This window comes from Aegilops tauschii, chromosome 7 (assembly GCF_002575655.3).
Source record: "Aegilops tauschii subsp. strangulata cultivar AL8/78 chromosome 7, Aet v6.0, whole genome shotgun sequence".
Classification (NCBI taxonomy): Eukaryota; Viridiplantae; Streptophyta; class Magnoliopsida; order Poales; family Poaceae; genus Aegilops; species Aegilops tauschii.
The window spans coordinates 325,837,008-325,857,646 of NC_053041.3; positions in this window are offsets into that span (position 1 = coordinate 325,837,008).

Sequence of the window (20,639 nt, forward strand, 5' to 3'; positions counted from 1 at the left end):
GCGAGCAGAATCGAGGGGACGGGTGAGGCGACCGTTCCCCGCCCCGTAATCGTGGGGCGTGGGCGCCTTGAAGACTGCGACCCGAGTCCACCCAGTAAATGAGCCGCGCCTCCACGCCTCCCTCTTGTTATGGGGAAGGTGCGAGCCGCCTCTTTACCATGATGTGACGCATGCATGCGGAGACCGCCCCACGCATGACCCCCACGTCACGCACGAACCTCCACGTCGCGCGCAGGTCATGGGGAAACGCAACGGACGAAAAATTACTGCGGTAAAATCCTGCCCCGACTGCCCGCGCACCATTTTGGGCCTGGCCCAACAACATGTCGTGCTTATGTGTGGCCCAGGCCCGGGGGCTCCTGTCGATGTACAAAAGTAGGGGCACTCCTTTTTACCCCTTTACTTGTGCACGGACAGTCTGAGCCGCGCCCACGACCACACTAAGCAGGGCAGGGGAGGGAAGCCGGGGAGAAGCCAAAGGCACAAGGCGATCAAAGACAATGCCAAGACCAGAAACACAATACAGCAAAGGGGCGAGGTGGACTCCCCCGGTAAGACCCTTGCCGGGGCGGCCTCCGCGGCCCCGGCAAGAGCCTTGCCGGGGCGGCCTCCGCGGCCCCAGCAAGAGCCTTACCGGGGCAGCTTGCTGAACACAGACAGAGCGAGCCACCCTTGAGCCCACAGGTTCCAACCCGACCAACTACATTGGGACCAGGGCTCGGGAGGCGCCTCCGTGGTGGCATGCAGATCTTTGTCAAGATCATAAACACACAAGATCAGATGAGGATCAGAAGTCGACGACCCTCGCCGAGATCCTCGCCAAGGAAACCCACAAGACCCCCGGCAAGCGTCTTGCCGGGGACGACTGCGACACCACAGCAAGACACTTGCCGGGCCCCCCGGCAAGGCCCTTGCCGAGGGCGTCAGCGGGGCACTGCCAGGCCCGCACCAACCAAGACTCCGCCGCCGTTCGCAGGCCAAATCAGCAAGCACCTGCGTGGTGGCATGCAGATCTTCATGAAGGCCCTACCACCACGCCACCTCAGCTGCCTACCTGCCTACATGGCGCTGCATGCGTCGCTGGCCTAGACGCGTGTCGAAGCGAGGAGGAGCGGCGACGGACGGGACGGGCCTCGTTCCCGTCTCCGATAAAGCTAATGGACACCTAAGTAGCGCATTTTATGCACTTTGTCCCATAATGCCGTGCGATAAGCTCGCGCACTGTAGGCCTTTCCACCTCCTGTGTGCCACTGTGGCAACCCCTTTTCCCTATAAAAGGAGGCCCGAGGTGACCAGGAGAGGGATTCGGCTTTTTGGAACTACACGGCCACCGTAGCTAGTTCGAAAGCCCAAGAACACTCAATACATCCACCAAAGCAGGACTAGGGTCTTACGCATCCTCGCGGCCCGAACCTGGGTAAACGATCCGTGTGCTAGCTCCTAAACCTACTCTTCTTACTACCCTGCGCCCGCCGACCGTAGAAGGGATCCCCGTGATCCCATATGTGTCGTCCTCACCGACACACACACCCTGATCTGGCTGACCTTTTCTATTGCATTCCCTAATGTCAAATAGTTCATCGGAGCGAACTGTATGCCGTATATCACACACACATTGATATGGCTGCCCGTTTCTGTTGTTCTGCCTCATCGCAAACAGTTCTTCTGGATCAATCGTATGCCCCACATCGCACACATAACTAAAATCTGAACCGTGTTTGATGTCTCTGCCATCGCAAATGTTTTGCATATTTTTGGCGGTTTTTTACATCCATGTTTGCGATTAATGCATCGCACACAGTTTCGTCAAAGGGTCTCTGATCGCAGTGTCATGTTAGCTGCATCCTGCAGTAGTGCCACCAGTAACTCGTTCAGATTTTTTTTGTTTTTCAATAATTTGATACATATATTGGTGGTGTGACAGAAAGTCCAACGCCACTAGTAGGGCCAATACTGGTGGCGTGACAAAAGGTTACACTTCACCACTAAGTTGCGACCCGGTAGGCTGTTGGATCCCAAATAGGAATGACGTGGATTTTTAGTGACACGCCACCAGTAATGAGATAGTGGTGAAACACCACCAGCATTGCTGCATTAAGAAGGTTCATCTCCAAGTCTGCTGAGCGTGCCTTGCTGCTTTTCAAGATCTTCAAAAAGGCCGGTCCAATGAAATGAACTCCGGAAGCGGAGGCCGCGCTGCAAGATTTGAATAAGTACCTCTCCTTTGCACCAACACTAGTTGCGCCAAAGCCACACGAGCGGTTGCTGCTATACTTGGCGGCAACAAATCAGGTGGTTACTGGTGCACTAGTGGCTGAGAGGGAAGTCGAAGACGAAGGATCAACAGATGCAAAGCTATCAAGTGACAAGCCAGAATATTCTGCGGCAAGTCCAGGTGCTGACAAGGCAGACGCAGAACAAGCAAATGCAACAGAACAACAAGTAGTGTCGAAGAAGAAGATGGGCAGTGACCAGTTTCTTTTGTCAGCTCTCTTCATCAGGGTGCTAGATGAAGATATTCTAGTGTACAGAAACTGCTTTTTGGTCTGCTTATGACCTCAAGAAAGTTGTGCCATTACTTTCAGGCACATCGTATTACCGTCGTCACTCGCTTTCCAATGAAGAGGATTTTGAGAAACCCAGATGCAACCGACAGGATTGTGGAGTGGGTGTTGGAGCTGTCATGCTTTGATCTCAAGTTTGAAAGTACGTCAACCATACAGAGCAAATCCTTGGCGAAGTTCATTGTAGAATGGACGCCAATGCAAGATGAAGAGATTCAAGAGACTTCACTCCCAGATAAGGAAACAACACAAGGCTGTATTATGTACTTTAACGGAGCTTTCCCCTGCAAGGCGCTGGTGCCGGAGTGCTGCTTGTCGCACCCACCGGAGAGCACCTCAAGTACATAGTTCTAATGCACTTTCCCAGGGAGAAAGCAACAAACAACACTGCTGAGTACGAATGGCTAATTGCCGGTCTCAGGATCGCAATGGACCTTGGAATCAGAAAGCACATTATCATGGGTGACTCGGAGCTCGTTGTGAAGCAAGTAAACAAAGCATTACAAAAGAAGACTCATCCGTGACATTTTGGCCTGAATGATCTTTTTTCTGTCATGCTTATTAAACTTCTATGACGATAATTGTGACAAAACCACGTATCATCATAGATGTGGTGGGCTCCTCTTCTATGACAAAAAATCATGACTGAAAATGGGATTTTCATCCTAGGCGGGTCTGGGACGCATCTGCATGACATTCTTTGGGCCGTCCATGATGGAAAAAATCGTGGTAGAAGCGAGGGCAAGAAAAATATCGGGGAGTTCCCGGTTAAGGTGGGTGGTCGGGGCCGAGCGATGCACGGATATTTGCGCGCTTCTCTCGTACACGTACGCGTGTGTGTGCGAGGCGTTGGGCTCTAACTGAACCCAAGCGAGGCGTTGGTTACTGAACCCGAGCGATCGATCCCTTGGCTGTTAATTGAACCCAAGCGATTCCTTCGCTACTGCTGGTAACAGAAGCCAATCGAACCAGCTGCCTCTTGATGAACAATGATCATTTTTGGGGGTTGGACGAACAGATCCCGGTGGGGGTTGGATGAACAGGACCTCGTGGTAGTAGTAGGCTGTTGCCGCTGGATGAAAAGGACCTCGATCGAGGAGGCAGCCACACCCAAGCCGATTGGGGTGGATGAATAGGACCCTGTGGAGGGCTGGTTGAACAGTAGCCGGTGGAAACTGGATGAACAGGACCCCGTGGAGGACTGGTTGAACAGTAGCCAGTGGAGGCTGGATGAACTATAGCCCATGGATGAACAGTAGCTGGTGGAGGCTGGAGGAAGGTTGTGGTGGATGAACAGTAGCAGGTTGAGGATGGAGGAAGTCAACGGTGGATGAACAGTAGCCCATGGAGGCTGGAGGAAGTCGACGGTGGATAAACAGTAGCCCGTGGAGGCTGGAGGAAGTCGATGTTGGATGAATAGTAGCCCGTGGAGGCTGGAGCAAGGTAGTAGACGGTGGATGAATAGTAGCCCGTGGAGTCCCGTTTTGCGGTACGCCACACCCCTCCTGATGAACAGGACCCCGTTTCAACCGTAGGCGCTCCAACACAAGTCCGTTTCCTCCATTTTGCGGTACGCCACACCCATCCCGATCAACAGGATCCTGTTTGGACCGTAGCCGGTGAAATAGAAGGCTATTTCCTCCATTCTGTGGTATGCCAGGCCCTGTTTGGCTGTTCCATCCAAGCTGGTTGGCTCCCGATGAACACGACGTAGTTTCTCCATTCCGACCTAGCTGGTTGGCTGCCGATGAACAGGATGCTGTTGCTGCCGTCCGCTACCTCTCCATGTACACGAGCCCTAGTCGTACGAATGCACAAGTAGGCGTTCGAGACCCTCCCTGTACATACATATGTGGCCGTATTTTTTGGCATCTGGCTCTACATACGTGTACTCGGCTTAGACTCGACTGCCCGAACTGCTACGTCCGGGACTCTACCACTACATGTCCTGTTGCTTGCTTGGCCACGGTTCATCGTTGCAGAGAGACCGATCGACCAGTATGTACGTACACGTTCACGGCCAGACATACAACGCTACATACACTTCGATCGGGTGGGTCCCAGCTGCCAGGGAGCATAAGGACGCACTTCCTTGCGTGCGAAGAATATAGCTGGTGGTTCCCAACTATTAGGGGGAAGAATCATTTTTTTGCGCTTAATATGGAGGCACTTCCTTGCGTTCAAAGATATAGCTGGTGGTCCCAGCTATAAGGGGGGGGGACATTTCTTTGCAAAATACAAAGGCCCTTCCGGTGGGTCCGTGCTGTCAGGTGGAGGAACATTATTTTGCGCATAATAAGGAGGCACTTCCTTGCTACAGCCATGGACCCAGCTGTCAGCCTCTCCACGTACCGTCCTCTTCCGATGGAAGAAGTTCCTTGACCACGTTGACCACGCCGCGCCGAGAGCACCGAGGCAGTGGACGACGGTGAGGCCTAGGAAGGGAATGATCCGGAGCCGGGGAAGACTTTGAAGTTGTTTTCCACGCGGAGGGGAGTATGAGGGTTTACTAGTTCAGCTGCAGTGTGAGGCTGCCGTCGCTGGAGAATAACAGGAGGTCTGGGTGAGTAGTGGGATGGCCAGGCCAGTGGTGGCAGCATAGCCGGCCAAAGGAGCCAGGAGCAGGCGGTCCAGCCGGCCCTGGTTTCGGAAGCTGAAGCAAGAAGATCAGAGATTGAAGAAGCAGCGTGGCTATTGGATGTTAATCCAACAGTCACTGCTGCTAGAATCGTTTGTTGACTAGGTTAACAAAGCCATGCATACGTGTCAACTTAGTAGGCCTACAAGTCATCCTCCAAATCAGTTGGGTCCGAGCTAGCAGGGGAGGAATCATTTTTCTTGCGCGTAATAAGGAGGCCCTTCCTTCCTTGCGAAGATGTAGCTCGTGGGTCCCAGCTGTCATGGGGGAACTTTTTTCGCGTAATAAGAATGAACATCCTTTCATGCGAAGATTGTAGCTAGTGGGTCCAACCTGTCAGGGGAGGTATCATTTATTCCTGCATAATAAGGAGGCACTAGCTTGCGTGTGAAGATGTAGTTGGTGGTTCCGAGCTGTCAGACTCTCGACATACTCCATGCTGGCTCTCGTTGTTGACCACACACCATCGAGCGGACCACGGTGGTGGACGAATATGAGGCCTAAGATGGGAACCATCTAGAGTCGTGGAACAAGGGGCACTGGAGTCCCATTGCGGAGGGGAGTACGAGGGACTAGTTCGGCTGCCGGGTGAGGCTGCTATCACCGGAGAATAAAAGAAGGTGTGGGTGAGTATCGGTATGACCTGGCCACCATTGGGAGTAGGGTGGGGCGGCGAGGCCTACGCGGAAGCACAGCTGGCCATGGGAGGCAGATGCAGGTGCTCCAACCGGCGATGGTTTTGGCGGCTGGAGCAACAACAACTAGATCAGAGATTGAAGAAGCAGGATCGCCGTTGGATGTCAATCCAACGGCTACAGATGTCAGAATAATTTGTTGACTTTTTGTTTTAGACCATTAAATCATTTTGTTCACTAAAAGGACAACACCATGCACATGCTTCGTCTAGGGTGTCAACAAAGTCAGCTTCGAAAGCTATGGCGGAATGCAGCCCATTTACTTAGGTTTTACAACCCATTTCACTTTGTTTGCCAATACATCTATTTCCTGGGCTTTGACTCAAAAAATAATCTATTTCCTGGGCTGGCTAAAAAAAGTAATAGCCAATTTACAATATTGCGTACATGCATCCCATTTATCATTTCTGATAATTTACAAGCCATTTGATTTTAGTAGAAATGGACCCATTTTCTGGGATGGGGGAAAAAACAATGATGGTCTCGACTAAGCATTTCGTATAAAAAATAATATCAGTAAAAGAAACATAGGCTAGGTTAAGTTGGGCTTGGTAATCTTATTATATAAAAAATGAACTGAGCTATGCATTTTAGTAAAAGAAACATAGGCTAGGTTGCGCTTATTTTAGGATCTTGTGTAGAACTGTCGACCCAGTTGCAGTGCTGATGTTCAACGAAAAAGGACTGTGTAGTATAGTACAACTTTACACAACTACTCAGCCCACAGTCAACAACGCCTGAAAAGGCCCAAACAAGGCTTTTGTACAAATATTTGAAGTCACTTAGCTCAATTAATAACTTAAGAAAAAAGTTAGAGTATAGTGGAACCTAATTAAAAGCTGCCACGAGCAAGAAATAATTCAACGGGTCCCACATGTGTGTGTGTATGTATGAGTGAGAGAGAGAGAGAGATAGAGAGAGAGACACCAATCGGTCGATGCTCATAAATACATCTTTCAGCCATATGCATTGCTGATGCTCAGTAAAAACTTATACAGTTGACACAATCATATAGAACATCATAGCACATTGAACTTGCATACAAAAGTTTCACGCAGGCGGCACAATCAGGGTGGAAGCAGTGGATCGCTATGGGTAGGGCTATGTTGAAACCAACAAACTCGTACATAACCGTTCATCTTCTTTATCAATGACGGGGAAATATCTTGAATGATGTGCAAAGAAAACAGACAGACACCACAATAAGTTCTGCTAGCACATTCGTTGACATACGCCCCTTTCTAAAAAAAGTTCAGGTACTAAAATAGAACATGTCACAATCAAATGTACTGGCACATCAGTGCTTCACACCAATAGCTCGGATTTAACTACTATCTGAGAAGATTCAATTGTTACCTCAAATTAGAGCACATCCAGGCAGCCAGCTCTACCTCTTCTCCCAAAGAAGCAGTGGCCACCGCCGCGTGATGGAGTAGGCCTTGTGCCATCCATCGTTTCGAGAAATACAGGGAAAGTCTGATGTTGACTCTTGTAATGGACGTCGTCGACGAACCCTAGCACCAGTGGAGGCAGAAGGACTTCGATTGATTGATTGACCTCTTCTTCGACATGCACGAACACTCGATACAGGTACATCCCTAACGTGGTCCGCGACGGCCTTGGTGGCGATGAATAGTACAACCCCGGTTCCTGCACCGGTATCTCAACACCAATCACCTTCGGTATGGTGGACGGCATCTTCATCCATGCCATAACCGTCAGAGCCCAGCTGTTTGGAGGAACAAACATACTTACGAGCTCACCTCCTAGGCCGTTGATAAGCTCATTCATGGACTCGTTGTTCCAAGCATGTCGAGGCATGCTGTGGAAGGTAAGCTTTGTTCAAAACTCAAGCTCAGAGGGCACCGAGCCCCATCCTGGGTGCCATCGATCAAAGCTCACCAGCGCGCCACGCAGAACAAACACCGACAAAATTCAAACACATGACTGCAGTCGAAAGTTCTCTGGAACCTGGCGAAGAAATCAGCCGGTGGCGGACAGACTTTGACGAGCAAGTCACTTATTTGGATGACGTGCGCAATGACAAGAGCTTTGACAAGGTCGTCCAGCGAGACGGGAGGCTGGTCGCCGTTGATGGTTACCATCAGCACTTTGCCGGCAAACTGGCCATCAAGCGCCGCCATGCCACTATTGAGCGATAGCACGCAGCGCTCGAAGGCAGGACGAACCTCAGGATCTCTGGCTCGGAGATCCGCGTTGACCGGCGACATGATAGTGTGCTTGAGCACAGGGAGTACGGGAGGGGGATTTGAGGGAACTAGAGTAGTAATCGAGATTCCAAAGGTGGGGGAGGGGCGAGACATTGGGGATGAAAAGGTAGCATGAATTTCGAACACGCGCCAATACACTCTCAGCACACAAGCGCACGAAAACACTGGTGGCGCCCACATGTCGGCCTAAGAGTCCTTTTTCTTTCTTTTTTTGAGCACCCAGCCTGAGAGTCATAATTGACCGGTTTGGCATTGCGTTAGTACTCTGTCCATATTCAACGACACCTCACTGGCCAAACAAGTGTACATCATCGAAAAGACAATGAGCTCAAATTATAACTTGAAAAAAGGAGATATAGTACAAACACTTGAGAATGTTGATGCCCTCATTTAGCCCACCAGCTGTTCGAGACAATAAACAGTTCAAAACAATGATATATACAACATTCAAACACTGACTAGTGACTACTAGCTACTAACATAAACAACAAGACATGATAGTTCATAAGAAGTCTTGCTACACCACCAAAATGCATCCATCTGCAGTGCTTAGACTATCGTGATCTAGACGAGAATGACATTCTAAAGAGAGGGAAATATTACATAGCAAGAGTGACATAGATGAGGATGACCAAATGACAAGGATCTGCAAAACAAAAGAGAGAACTACCCATCCAGAACAAGCAGCAAAGACAACAAGCCATTCGAAGAGGGATGATCCAACACCATCATAATTTGCAGCCCCACTTCAGCCACCAGTGATTAGGAGACCCCAGAACTCCACCCTTTTGATGCAACAACCCAATTACCTATCAACCTGAAGGCTTGAACCACATCACTGCCTATCGGACTTGAGACATCCAAGGATCAAAGTTAATCCAGATGCCTTTGTCATTCTCACCTTCTTTTGGCTGCAGGCTGTATCGTTTAAAATCATGGGAGTTTGCTCCCGAGGTCCTAGGGCTCGCCGTGTAGAAACAGTTTTCCCTAGCAAATAGAGCCTCTCTACCATCAAGGTCCTTGCAAACGGTGATCTCCCAGTTAATCAGATAATTGATCCGAGAAACAGTGAGTGTGAACCAAGGCTGTTTACCCGCCTTGAACTCAAAAATCCTGAAGGTCCCAACAAGCTGGTATCCAGCTCATAGACGTAACATCCACTCTCCGGATACTCACGTATTTCACGGGGCTTGTACACAGTGGGGTTTTTGCAATATAACTTTTCTGGCTCATGTCTGCGAATGATCATCAGTCTTTTGCCGTCGTCTGATTGAGCGAGGAACTAGTTGTGCTTCCCTGTTATTGGCAAAGGTGGTGTGATTACAAAGGGCAGTAACTGTAGGGAAACTACATCATATCAAAAAGGACATGCATTGTTAATGTAAGATCTGCATTGTTCAGAGTATGAGTAGGATAATGCAAGAAACAGCATTGATTTGTCCCTATTGGAACTAAGAGAAAAATACAGGGAAATGTATACTGGGTTCGAAAATATAGAAGTCCCCTGCATGGTTATACTCATGTTATCTTGCAATCGATTCTTCACAGGAAACTACCATGTCATGCATGTTATGTAATCATGTTCTGTCCTCACAAACAAATTTTTCAAGGAAACTAACAGACCATGCATTGTTATATACTCATGTTCTGTGGGCAAAATTCTTGTGAGGATATTATTCTAGCCATTGATTGTTGAAGGGCGAATATGTTGGGAAACGTAGCATGCAATTCAAAAAAATTCCAACGCTCATGGAAGATCTATTTAGGAGATGCATAGCAACGAGAGGGGGGGGAGTGTGTCTACGTACCCTCGTAGAACGAAAGTGGAAGCGTTTGACAACGTGGTTGATGTAGTCGAACTTCTTCTAGATCCGACTGATCAAGCACCGAACGTACGACACCTCCGAGTTCTGCACACGTTCAGCTCAATGACATCCCTCGTCCTCTTTATCCATCAAAGGTATCAAGGAAGAAGATGAGTTCCATTAGCACGACGGCGTGGTGACGGTGATGGTGAAGTAATCCGCGCAGGGCTTTGTCTAAGCACTACGAAGATATGACCGAAGGCGTAAACTCGAGGGGGGCGCCGCACACGGCTAACAATTGTTGGTATGTCTTCTAGGCGCCCCCTCCCCAGATATGTATAGATGGGAGGGGGAGGGGAGCAGCAAGGGGGCGCCCCAAGTAGGAGGAATCCTACTTGGGGGCCTCCTCCAATTTGGCCTCCCCCCTTCCTTGTATACGGAAGGGGGAAGGAAAGAGGGGAGAGGGGGAAGGAAGGGGGAATCCTATTCCCTCTCTTTCCTTTCATCCTCCCCTTTTCCTTCTCCACTTAGGTCGGCCCATATGGGGGGCGCACCAGCCCCTTGTGGCTGGTGTGTTTCCCCTCTTGGCCCATAAGGTCCATATCTTTTGCCGGGGGTGCCCGGAACACCTTCCGGTGACCCGATATGTAACCGGTACCCTCCAGAACACTTCCGGTGTCCGCATACCATCGTCCTATATATCAATCTTCACCTCTCGACCATTTCGAGACTCCTCGTCATGTCCGTGATCTCACCTGGGACTCCGAACAACATTCGGTCACCAAATCACATAACTCATATAATACAAAATCGTCATCGAACGTTAAGCGTGCGGACCCTACGGGTTCGAGAACTATGTAGACATGACCGAGACACCTCTCCGGTCAATAACCAATAGCGGAACCTGGATGCTCATATTGGCTCCTACATATTCTACAAAGATCTTGATCCGTCAGACCGTTATGACAACATACGTTATTCCCTTTGTCTATCGATATGTTACTTGCCCGAGATTCGATCGTCGGTATCTTCATACCTAGTTCAATATCATTACCAGCCAGTCTCTTTACTCATTCCGTAATACATCATCCTGTAACTAAATCATTAGTCACTCTGCTTGCAAGGATTCTTATGATGTGTATTACCGAGAGGGCCAAGAGATACCTCTCCGATACTCGGAGTGACAAATCCTAATCTCGATCTATGCCAACCCAACAAACACCTTTGGAGATACCTGTAGAGCATCTTTATAATCACCCAGTTACATTGTGACGTTTGATAGCACACAAGGCATTCATCCGGTATCCGGGAGTTGCATAATCTCATAGTCGAAGGAATGTGTATTGGCATGAAGAAAGCAATAGCAATAAAACTGAACGATCAATATGCTATGCTAACGGATGGGTCTTGTCCGTCACATCATTTTCCTAATGATATGATCCTGTTCATCAAATGACAACACATGTCTATGGTTAGGAAACTTAACCATCTTTGATTAATGAGCTAGCCTACTAGAGGCTTACTAGGGACATGGTGTTCTGCCTATGTATCCACACACGTATCAAGTTTCCGGTTAATACAATTCTAGCATGAATAATAAACATTTATCATGATATAAGGAAATATAAAGTAACAACTTTATTATTGCCTCTAGGGCATATTTCCTCCAGTCTTACACTTGCACTAGAGTCAATAATCTAGTTCACATCGTCATCTGATTTTACGCCAATAGTTCACATCTTTATGTGATTAGTACCCATAGTTCACATCGCCATGTGACTAAGACGCAAAGGGTTTACTAGAGTCAATAATCTAGTTCACATCGCTATGTGATTAACACCCAAAGAGTACTAAGGTGTGATCATGTTTTGCTTGTGAGAGAGGTTTAGTCAACGGGTCTGCCACATTCAAAGCCGTATGTATTTTGCAAATTTTCTATGTCTACAATGCTCTGCATGGAGCTACTCTAGCTAATTGCTCCCACTTTCAATATGTATCTAGATTGAGACTCAGAGTCATACAGATCGGTGTAAAAGCTTGCATCGACGTAACTCTTCACGACGAACTCTTTATCACCTCCATAACCGAGAAATATTTCCTTAGTCCTCTTAGGCAACTACGGATAACTTTGACCACTCTTGGATCACTATCGTACCCCCTTGCCAAACTCATGGCAAGGTACACAATAGGTCTGGTACACAGCATAGCATACTTTATAGAACCTATGGCTGAGGCATAGGGAATGACTTTCATTCTCTGTCTATTTTCTGCCACGGTCGGGTTTTGAGTCTTACTCAACTTCACACCTTGCAACACATGCAAGAACTCCTTCTTTGACTATTCCATTTTGAACTACATCAAAATCTTGTCAAGGTATGTACTCATTGAAAAATCTTATCAAGCGTCTTGATCTATCTCTATAGATCTTGATGCCCAATATGTAAGCAGCTTCACCGAGGTTTTTTATTAAAAAAAAAATCGTATTCAAGTATCCTTTTGTGTTATGCAGAAATTCTATATCATCTCCAATCAGCAATATGTCATCCACATATAATATCAGAAATGCTACAGAGCTCCCACTCACTTTCTTATAAATACAGGCTTCACCATAAGTGTGTATAAAACCATATGCTTTGATCACCTCATCATAGCGTATATTCCAACTCCGAGATGCTTGCACCAGTCCATAGAAGGATTGTTGGAGCTTGCACACTTTGCTAGCACCTTTAGGATTGACAAAACCTTCTGGTTGCATCATATACAACTCTTCTTTGAGATATCCATCAAGGAATGCAGTTTTGACATCTATTTGCCAGATTTCATAATGTGGCAATTGCTAACATGATTCGGACGGACTTAAGCATCACTACGGGTGAGAAAGTCTCATCGTAGTCAACTCCTTGAACTTGTCGAAAACCTTTTGTGACAAGTCAAGCTTTGTGGACAGTAACATTACCATCAGCATTAGTCTTCCTTTTGAAGATCCATTTATTCTCTATGGCTTGCCGATCATCGGGCAAGTCCACCAAAGCCCACACTTTGATCTCATACATGGATCCTATCTCAGATTTCATGGCCTCAGGCCATCTGTCGGATCTGGGCTCATCATAGCTTCTTCATAGTTCATAGGTTTGTCATGGTCTAGTAACATGACTTCCAGGACAAGATTATTCTACCACTCTGGTGCGGAACGTGCTCTGTTCGAACTACGAGGTCCAGTAGTAACTTGATCTGAAGTTTCATGATCATGATCATTAGCTTCCTCACTAGTTGGTGTAGGCATCACGGGAATGGATTTCACTGATGTGCTACTTTCCAATTTGAGAGAAGGTACAATTACCTCATCAAGTTCTACTTTCCTCCAACTCACTTCTTTCGAGAGAAACTCCTTCTCTAGAAAGGATCCATTCTTAGCAACAAAGATCTTGCCTTTGGATCTGTGGTAGAAGGTGTACCCAATTGTTTCCTTAGGGTATCCTATGAAGGCACACTTCTCTGATTTGGGTTCGAGCTTATCAGGCTAAAGCCTTTTGACAACGTACAAAGGACAATCTCATGGGAGGTGTGGAAGTTCACGAGCACCAACTTTTTCCAGTCTTCTATGACGGCAGCCATCCAGTGAGAGTTCATGCCGACCAAGTACATACCTGGCAAGAAGTTTCGGGCGATGGTGATTGGATCGAAGTCGAGGGGCATGATGTATGGTGACCCAGTACATACCTGCAAAGAAGTTTTGGCTAACGAAGGTCGGATTGAAGTGGAGGGGCATCATGTACGCCTCCGTATCATGGTGAGAAAATCTCGGAAGACCAGATAGCAGCACGCATGGTGTCTTGAAAAGCTCAGGCCTCGCTCCGACGGTGGCCGCGTGCATGTCCCTCGACCATGCAGCTAGCCGCATGACGCTCAACATATCCATACACGAACAACAGAGGTCGAGGATATCATTGGGGAGATTTCTCCAGTCGTGGCTCATATGGATGATGCGTGGTTCGCGTTCAGGCATGGTGGAGTTTGGAAGGTGGGGTTTTTGGGGCTTGATTTACGGGGAAGAAGGCTCTCGGTGTTCGAGCGGCTAGCGAGGGAATAGTGGCACGGGGGGAGGCGAGCGAAGCGAAGGTACGCGAGGGCACAGTGAGATGATGAAGAGTGACCTTAGGATCTCCGGCGAGATGGAGATGGAGTGGTGCTAGGGGAGAGTGAGACGAGCTGAGGCATGCTATACAGCGGCGGTGATAGTGACTGCACAATGCACAGGGCGAGGCTGACTTTGGTAACCCGAACACGCCGCCTGGACTAGTGTCACCTTGGGCGCAGGGTCTTGTCACTTCATTGTGAGGACCGAATGAATAATATTTTGACCATCAAGTGTACCATAGTTGTACTACTACTAGTAGTAACATACAGAGTAGTACTGTATAGCGGAAATAGGTCTCCCGTGCTAGCATGCCTCTGGGTTCACTTCATCCTCCAGGTAACATCCATATTGCGAGCAGAACCAAATTCTCGTGCATGCGGAAGCGCGAAGAAGGGCTTTTTCTTTTTTAGGATAACCGCACATTCTTTAACCAGAAAAGGTTGTGTCTCGCAGCCACACGCCAATATCAATCTGAACCAGCTACAACACATTTTTTATGCAAAGAGATGGATATGTTTGTATATTTGTTCGTCCACCCAAGTGGGTTATACATAGGTCCCACCTGTCAGGAGGGGTGCAGAAATAAAAAGGAATCATAAAATGTTTCACCATGGTGATTCAAAAGAGTGACCTCAACTAACCAGTGGCACATGTAGCGATAGATGGATGAGCACCTACACGGACATGTACCACTCCTCAGTACGCTACCCGCATAGCCTTTTCGTTTTGCAGGTTGGTCTACCTAGCCGTCTAATCAACTGCCTGCATGCCACTCCTCCCATTTACTTCTCCATGAGGAACCGATTTTCCGCGGCTTCTTCACCTCTCCTTCATTTGCATTCAAACCCCACTGGATTGACATTGTTTTAACATCTTTAGATCCTTCTGGAGTAATTCTGAAGCCCCTTTAAATAATCATCTTCTTCAGATAGACTAGCCATCTTAATCCTAATTCTCCAAACCATAGACCTCCGGTCTAGCGGTTCCAAATGGTGAAAGAGATCCCTATGCAGGTTTTTAGTGTCACACATGTCCTCGTCGAAGGCTCGTCGAGCATAGTTGCCACCGTCAGCAACCACCCAAGGGTTTTTCAGGAGTGGATCAACAATGTATCCAACTCCCTCCTAAAGGTGGAGATGAAGGTCGTCGGTCTCGACACAGAGTACATGGAGCGTGCCACTGGGAAGATCCAAGGCGCCGCCATCCTTCAGCTGTGCCTCGAAGATGAAGTTTTGGTGTATCACATCATACACACGCCCTCCATACTAGTTGAGCTCCATGATTTCATGTCTCGGGAGGACATATACTTTTGTGGGGCAGCCATTGAAGGGGACAAAGAGAAGCTGGCGCCGTACAACCTTGACTAGAAAAACATCGCTGACCTACAAACCAGAATTCTTGTAGACGATTGTGATAAAGAAACACCATCCCTATTCGACGTAGCAAATTTTGTGCTCGGAACAAATCTTGAGAAGGGTGACGAGACGCTGGGATTAAGGTCATCTGGATGAACAATTTATCCGCCTAGTTTTCTCTACTACTACTACTCCTTGTAGTGATCGGTATGCAATGCATGTGTCAGTAGACATGACAGCTTGTCCATGGAAGTTGAACTACGGTGACCATCACGTTTCTACCACTGCCACACATGATTCCCACGATGCCGCTCCAACCCACGGCACCACGTCCCCCGATGTGCTCCTCACCCCTCTCGGCCGCACTGCTCATCTGCATTTGTGTGCATGACATGCGAGCCAGCTGAACTGCGGTGACAAACAAGTTTTTACCACAGCCACACGTGATTCCCACGACACCGCTCGAACCCATGACACCTTATGTCCCCCGACCTGCTCTCAGTCCCACCGCCCCTCTGCTTTTATGAGAATTACATGTGGGCCAGCCACATTTAGGGTCCACATGTCATGGACTGAAAGGAAGGTGCACTAAGCCGCTGAAGCTTGGTCCCGTGGGCCCCGAGAGGGAAATGTAACTCCTGCGCCAGGCCTTGTGGTGCTCCCGCAGTACGAACTCGTGCCAAACTCAAAATTTGTTTCTTACTACTAGCAACGTGTCGGCCCGTGCGTTGCAATGGATCCAAAGTAGTATAATAATACTTGTTCACAAACTTGATATAGACACTCTAGTTTTGATATAGGTATATCAGTAAAAATAAATTATGCTTCAATCAAGACATATTCCTCGGGCTGTTTTGATGAGGTGAGGGGCGGGTGTGGCTGGTTTCAAGATAATAATAGATTTTAAAACATTGGAGCAGATTTTTTTCTAACATTTTGTAGCGTGGCACGGCATTCGGTGCACCTAAGCGTCTGAAAAAAAGTGGAGTGCAGTCTAAGGATATTTACATGCTCCCATTTAGTCGAGTGCACTCTAAACACATTATCTATTTATTTTTCTCTACCCTTTCCTGGCCATGCACCCATGCCACATAAGCTTGTCATGCATGCAATCCATAAATTGCAATATACTACAGCATGCAATGCTGCCACATCATCTATTTATGCCTATTAGTCATAGGTTGTTTTTTGCATTAGTCTTGATCCTCCATAGCTTAGTAGAGGTATGATTAATCCAAATATTAATGTCCCGTGAAAATAAACTCCAAATGTCCGCCGGAGCCGAGGCAGAGGACGTACGACGGGGGTGGTGGAGGCGTCTTTGTAAGAGGAGGAGAGCTCGAAGGATAATCTTGCACGTCCGCCGGCACCCGCATATTGGCGCGGGACTCCTCAAGCACCCACTGGAGCTCGCGCTCCTCCAAGGAGCAGCGGAGTTACGAGATTTTCCTAAACCACTATTGGCACCATGCAGTACTCCTCGTAGCCGGGGGCGCGGTGCTAGCATCCCGATTCCTAGGGTACTCTCTAGAGCACGCGCCCAACCACCTTGTGAGCCGCGAGAATGCCATGCTCGCGGCCGTTCCGTTGGAGCACACGCTTGTGCGCCTGAGCGGCGAGAATGTGATGGTCACGGCCGTGCTACCGAAGCACGCGTTTGTCCATGTCGAGAATGGGGACGATGCGATGTTCGCGGGCGTCCTCTCGACCACGTCAAGAGTGGCGATGATGCGATGCTCGCGGGCATGCTGCTGGAGAACGCGCTCATCCACATTGTGAGCAGCGAGGATGCGATGTTCATGGGAGTGCTACGGGAGCACGCGCTCGTCCTCGTCAAGAGCAACGACGATGCAATTTTTGCGGGCGTGCTATCGTCCACGTCAAGAGCGGCGATGATGCGATGCTCGCGGGCATGCTGCTGGAGAATGCGCTCATCCAAATTGTCAGCGGCGAGGACGCGATGCACCTCCTCGTGACTAACCAGGGCGTGCTGCTAGAGCATAGTTACCCCTCATGGTCGACGAGGGCAAACCGCTAGATCACACTGTCCTTCGCGTAGCCAATTAGCGCACGCTACTCACAACCGTCGAGGGCGTGCTCCACCTCGGTGATGTCAGAGACTCCTTCCTCTTCCCAGGTCGCGGCGCCTTCCACTTCGGCAATGGCTGCGTGCTCCGGTGGGTGTTGTGTCCGTATGGGAGCTTCGAGCTACAGTACCAATGGGGGCGGGGTGACCTTTTTGTGGTTTCACATGGTCTGAGGAGAAAAATAGAATCTGAAGTAGCACAATATGTTGGAACGTGTTGGAGGAAGGCAGGTAGGAGCAGTATAACAAACATCACATGTGCACCATACTTTGGGAGGGGTCAATGTAATTTATGTGAAATGGGTGTGTGTGTGTGTACGAGTAGTACATCCATACCATTAACATTTGTGTGCATTATTGCATCCTATTTTCATATTCTATTTGAGAGTGGATTTGATTTTTGTAATCGGAGCTCATTTTTGTAGTTGGTTTCAATTTAGGCTATGCATGTATTATTGCGAGAGATAGATATAGAGAGAATATTTGTGTGACAAAGAGGGGGTGGGTGCAGCGATACCTAACGAGAGAGAGGCATATGCGTGTTAGAAAGACTGTGTGTGTCGTAGAGAGAGGAGTGTCCGAAAGGGAGAGACAGGGTGTGTGCATGTGCGTGTGTGTGTTAGACAGAGAGAGAGAGAGAGAGAGAGGTGCGTGTAACGTCGGGATCGACAAGGTTACGAGGTTCCGGATATGGGAGAGCGAAAGTGTGTGTGTGATGAAGGGACACACAAACATCGTCTGTTTGTGTGTGAGAGAGCTTGATAGATCTCCACAACACAGCTGGCTAGGGGTGGAAGGTTATGTGTGGTAGAGAGAGAAGAGAGAAAGATGAATGCTTGTTTGTTGCAAGGAGACCTAACTACATAGATGGGGGTAGCAAGAAGAAGAGAATGGAAGTGTGCCTTTTTTCATGAGATGGGAGAGAGAGGAAGAGACACGCATCATGTGGAGATGTGTGTGTGTTCCGAGAGAGAGAGAGGGAGGCTTGGACCTGAATAATGAGATGGGTGCTCATGTTTATGTTATAGGGAAGGAATTGTCTAGGTGGTAGTCTTATGATGGCGACCCAATCTTTAAATGAGAGTGGGGATAAGTATCGATTTGGTGGATTTTGACGTTGACGATCCAGCTATTTCATACCCGGTGATACAAATCCAGAATCGTTACTATACAAATCTTCAATGGTCGATGATCTTGTCGTATGCACAAATCAACCTGAATAATGAGATGAAGTTCCTCCAAGCAACCGAAGAACCGGCTAAAACTAAGATAAAGCAATCGTAATTGCCAACATGATTTAATTAAGGATAATGGTGGGGTTGCTGGTATAGGATCTGAACAACGCGGTAGTCCTACACACGCCCCACAAATGCAAATTATAGAGAAGCAAACAATGTGTACACAACAATGCGAGTTGTAACCTAGAAAAAAGGTAGCAGCCTTATCGATATCTATAGACTATATTACTATATTTTTTTATTCGTATAGTTATATCTATATCTATCCCACCCCCACCGTTTGTAATTTACTCCGCACATATATAGCTTTGACTGTAGCCAAATTTTGTAAAGCTTGACCAAAGTTGGTGAAAACAATATGAACATTTACACTAACAAATTTACATGATGTGGAAATAAAAGCAATGATGAATCAAATTATATATATTTGGTGCTGTATATGTTAGTATTTTTTCCTACAAATTGTTGAAGGTATACAAATTTTGACTTTAGAGAAACCCAATATGCGGTATTATGTATTATATATTCTATACTCATTATTTTTCCTGAGTTAGTGCGTGTATTTGCATGCACACGATATAAACCGTTGATTGATGTTGATCCAATGGTCCAGGTGGCTGCAATTCGGATCTACTATGACCTAATTGTACCCATACACGTTCTTTTCGAATGAGCCGCACAACAGTGTGATCGATCCACACAAGAAGCTCTCAATAAGAGCTCCAGACGTGCCACGTTTCTTCATGGGTGCCCCCCACATCATATTATTCATACTATGTTAACTGAAAAAAATATAAATCACCCAAAACAAGATCTTCCCTTTTTTTTCCTACGATGTTGTGTCTTTCACGTACCTAGTTGTATAGTGGTAGTAGTAGTAGTACAAACTTCATAGTAGGAGTAGTACGGAGTGCTCCTACTCTATCAAGAAGTCCCATCTGACACCAATTTTTTTTGCTTCCGTGCTACAACTGGATCTTCCCCTCCTCGTTTCTGTTTTCCAACGTGGCGGGTGGGGTGCGGTTTGCCGATAGTCGGTTTGCTCAACTGCGGTCCCACAAGAAAGTGAAAATGCTAGGTAACACGCCTTCCCTAGCCATGTGGCATGCCGGACGGTCCGTGGAGTACTCTCGATTCCCGGGCGTGTGGGGGTGGGACGCGAACGCTGCAGGCCTTTTCCTTTTAAACATGTATAAATTCTAACATTTGGTTTTGCGTGCGATTGATAGATAGAAATAACGATTGGAAACGCTAGCGCGGGGCTTTTCCCGCCTGATAAGCAGGGTAGTAGCTAGGTTGGCGCATTGTCAGTTTGGTCACATGTAGTCCCACATGTTGTAGTGCTATAAAGCCTAGCCAATGCGTGTTGACCGGGGGACCGAAACGACAGTGTGGTATGCGATGGGGAAGGGACATGCTTCATATACATGTTCCAGTTTCTCGTTTTGAACTTGCGAACTTGACAGGCGTGCTGCAGGAGTAGTTTTGAATTTATAAGTTCGGTCGCAGTTTTTGAATTTACAAGCAGTTCGTAGGTCGGGTCAAGCATCGTACGTGAATTATGAAGTTGATGCAAAAGGTAAGCATAACTTATAAATTGATGGAGGGAGTACTACTTACAGTGATGCATATAATTGACGCCAAATGTGAGCAATGGGATCACACATGTCTTTATCGACTGGAAGGGTAATGCAATAGTACAATAAGAATTAAGGCCATGACGACGCGATCGAAGTGGTGATTACAGGAGTCAAGAACAAAGATGCATCCATCAATGAGCTCCTCCTCCTCCTTGACTCAGTGCACCGGGCCACCGACCAGCGGTTGAGGAACGACGGCTTTTGTGGTGAGGTCAAGGTGCTTCTCAACAAAGGCGTCCAAGGCTTCCA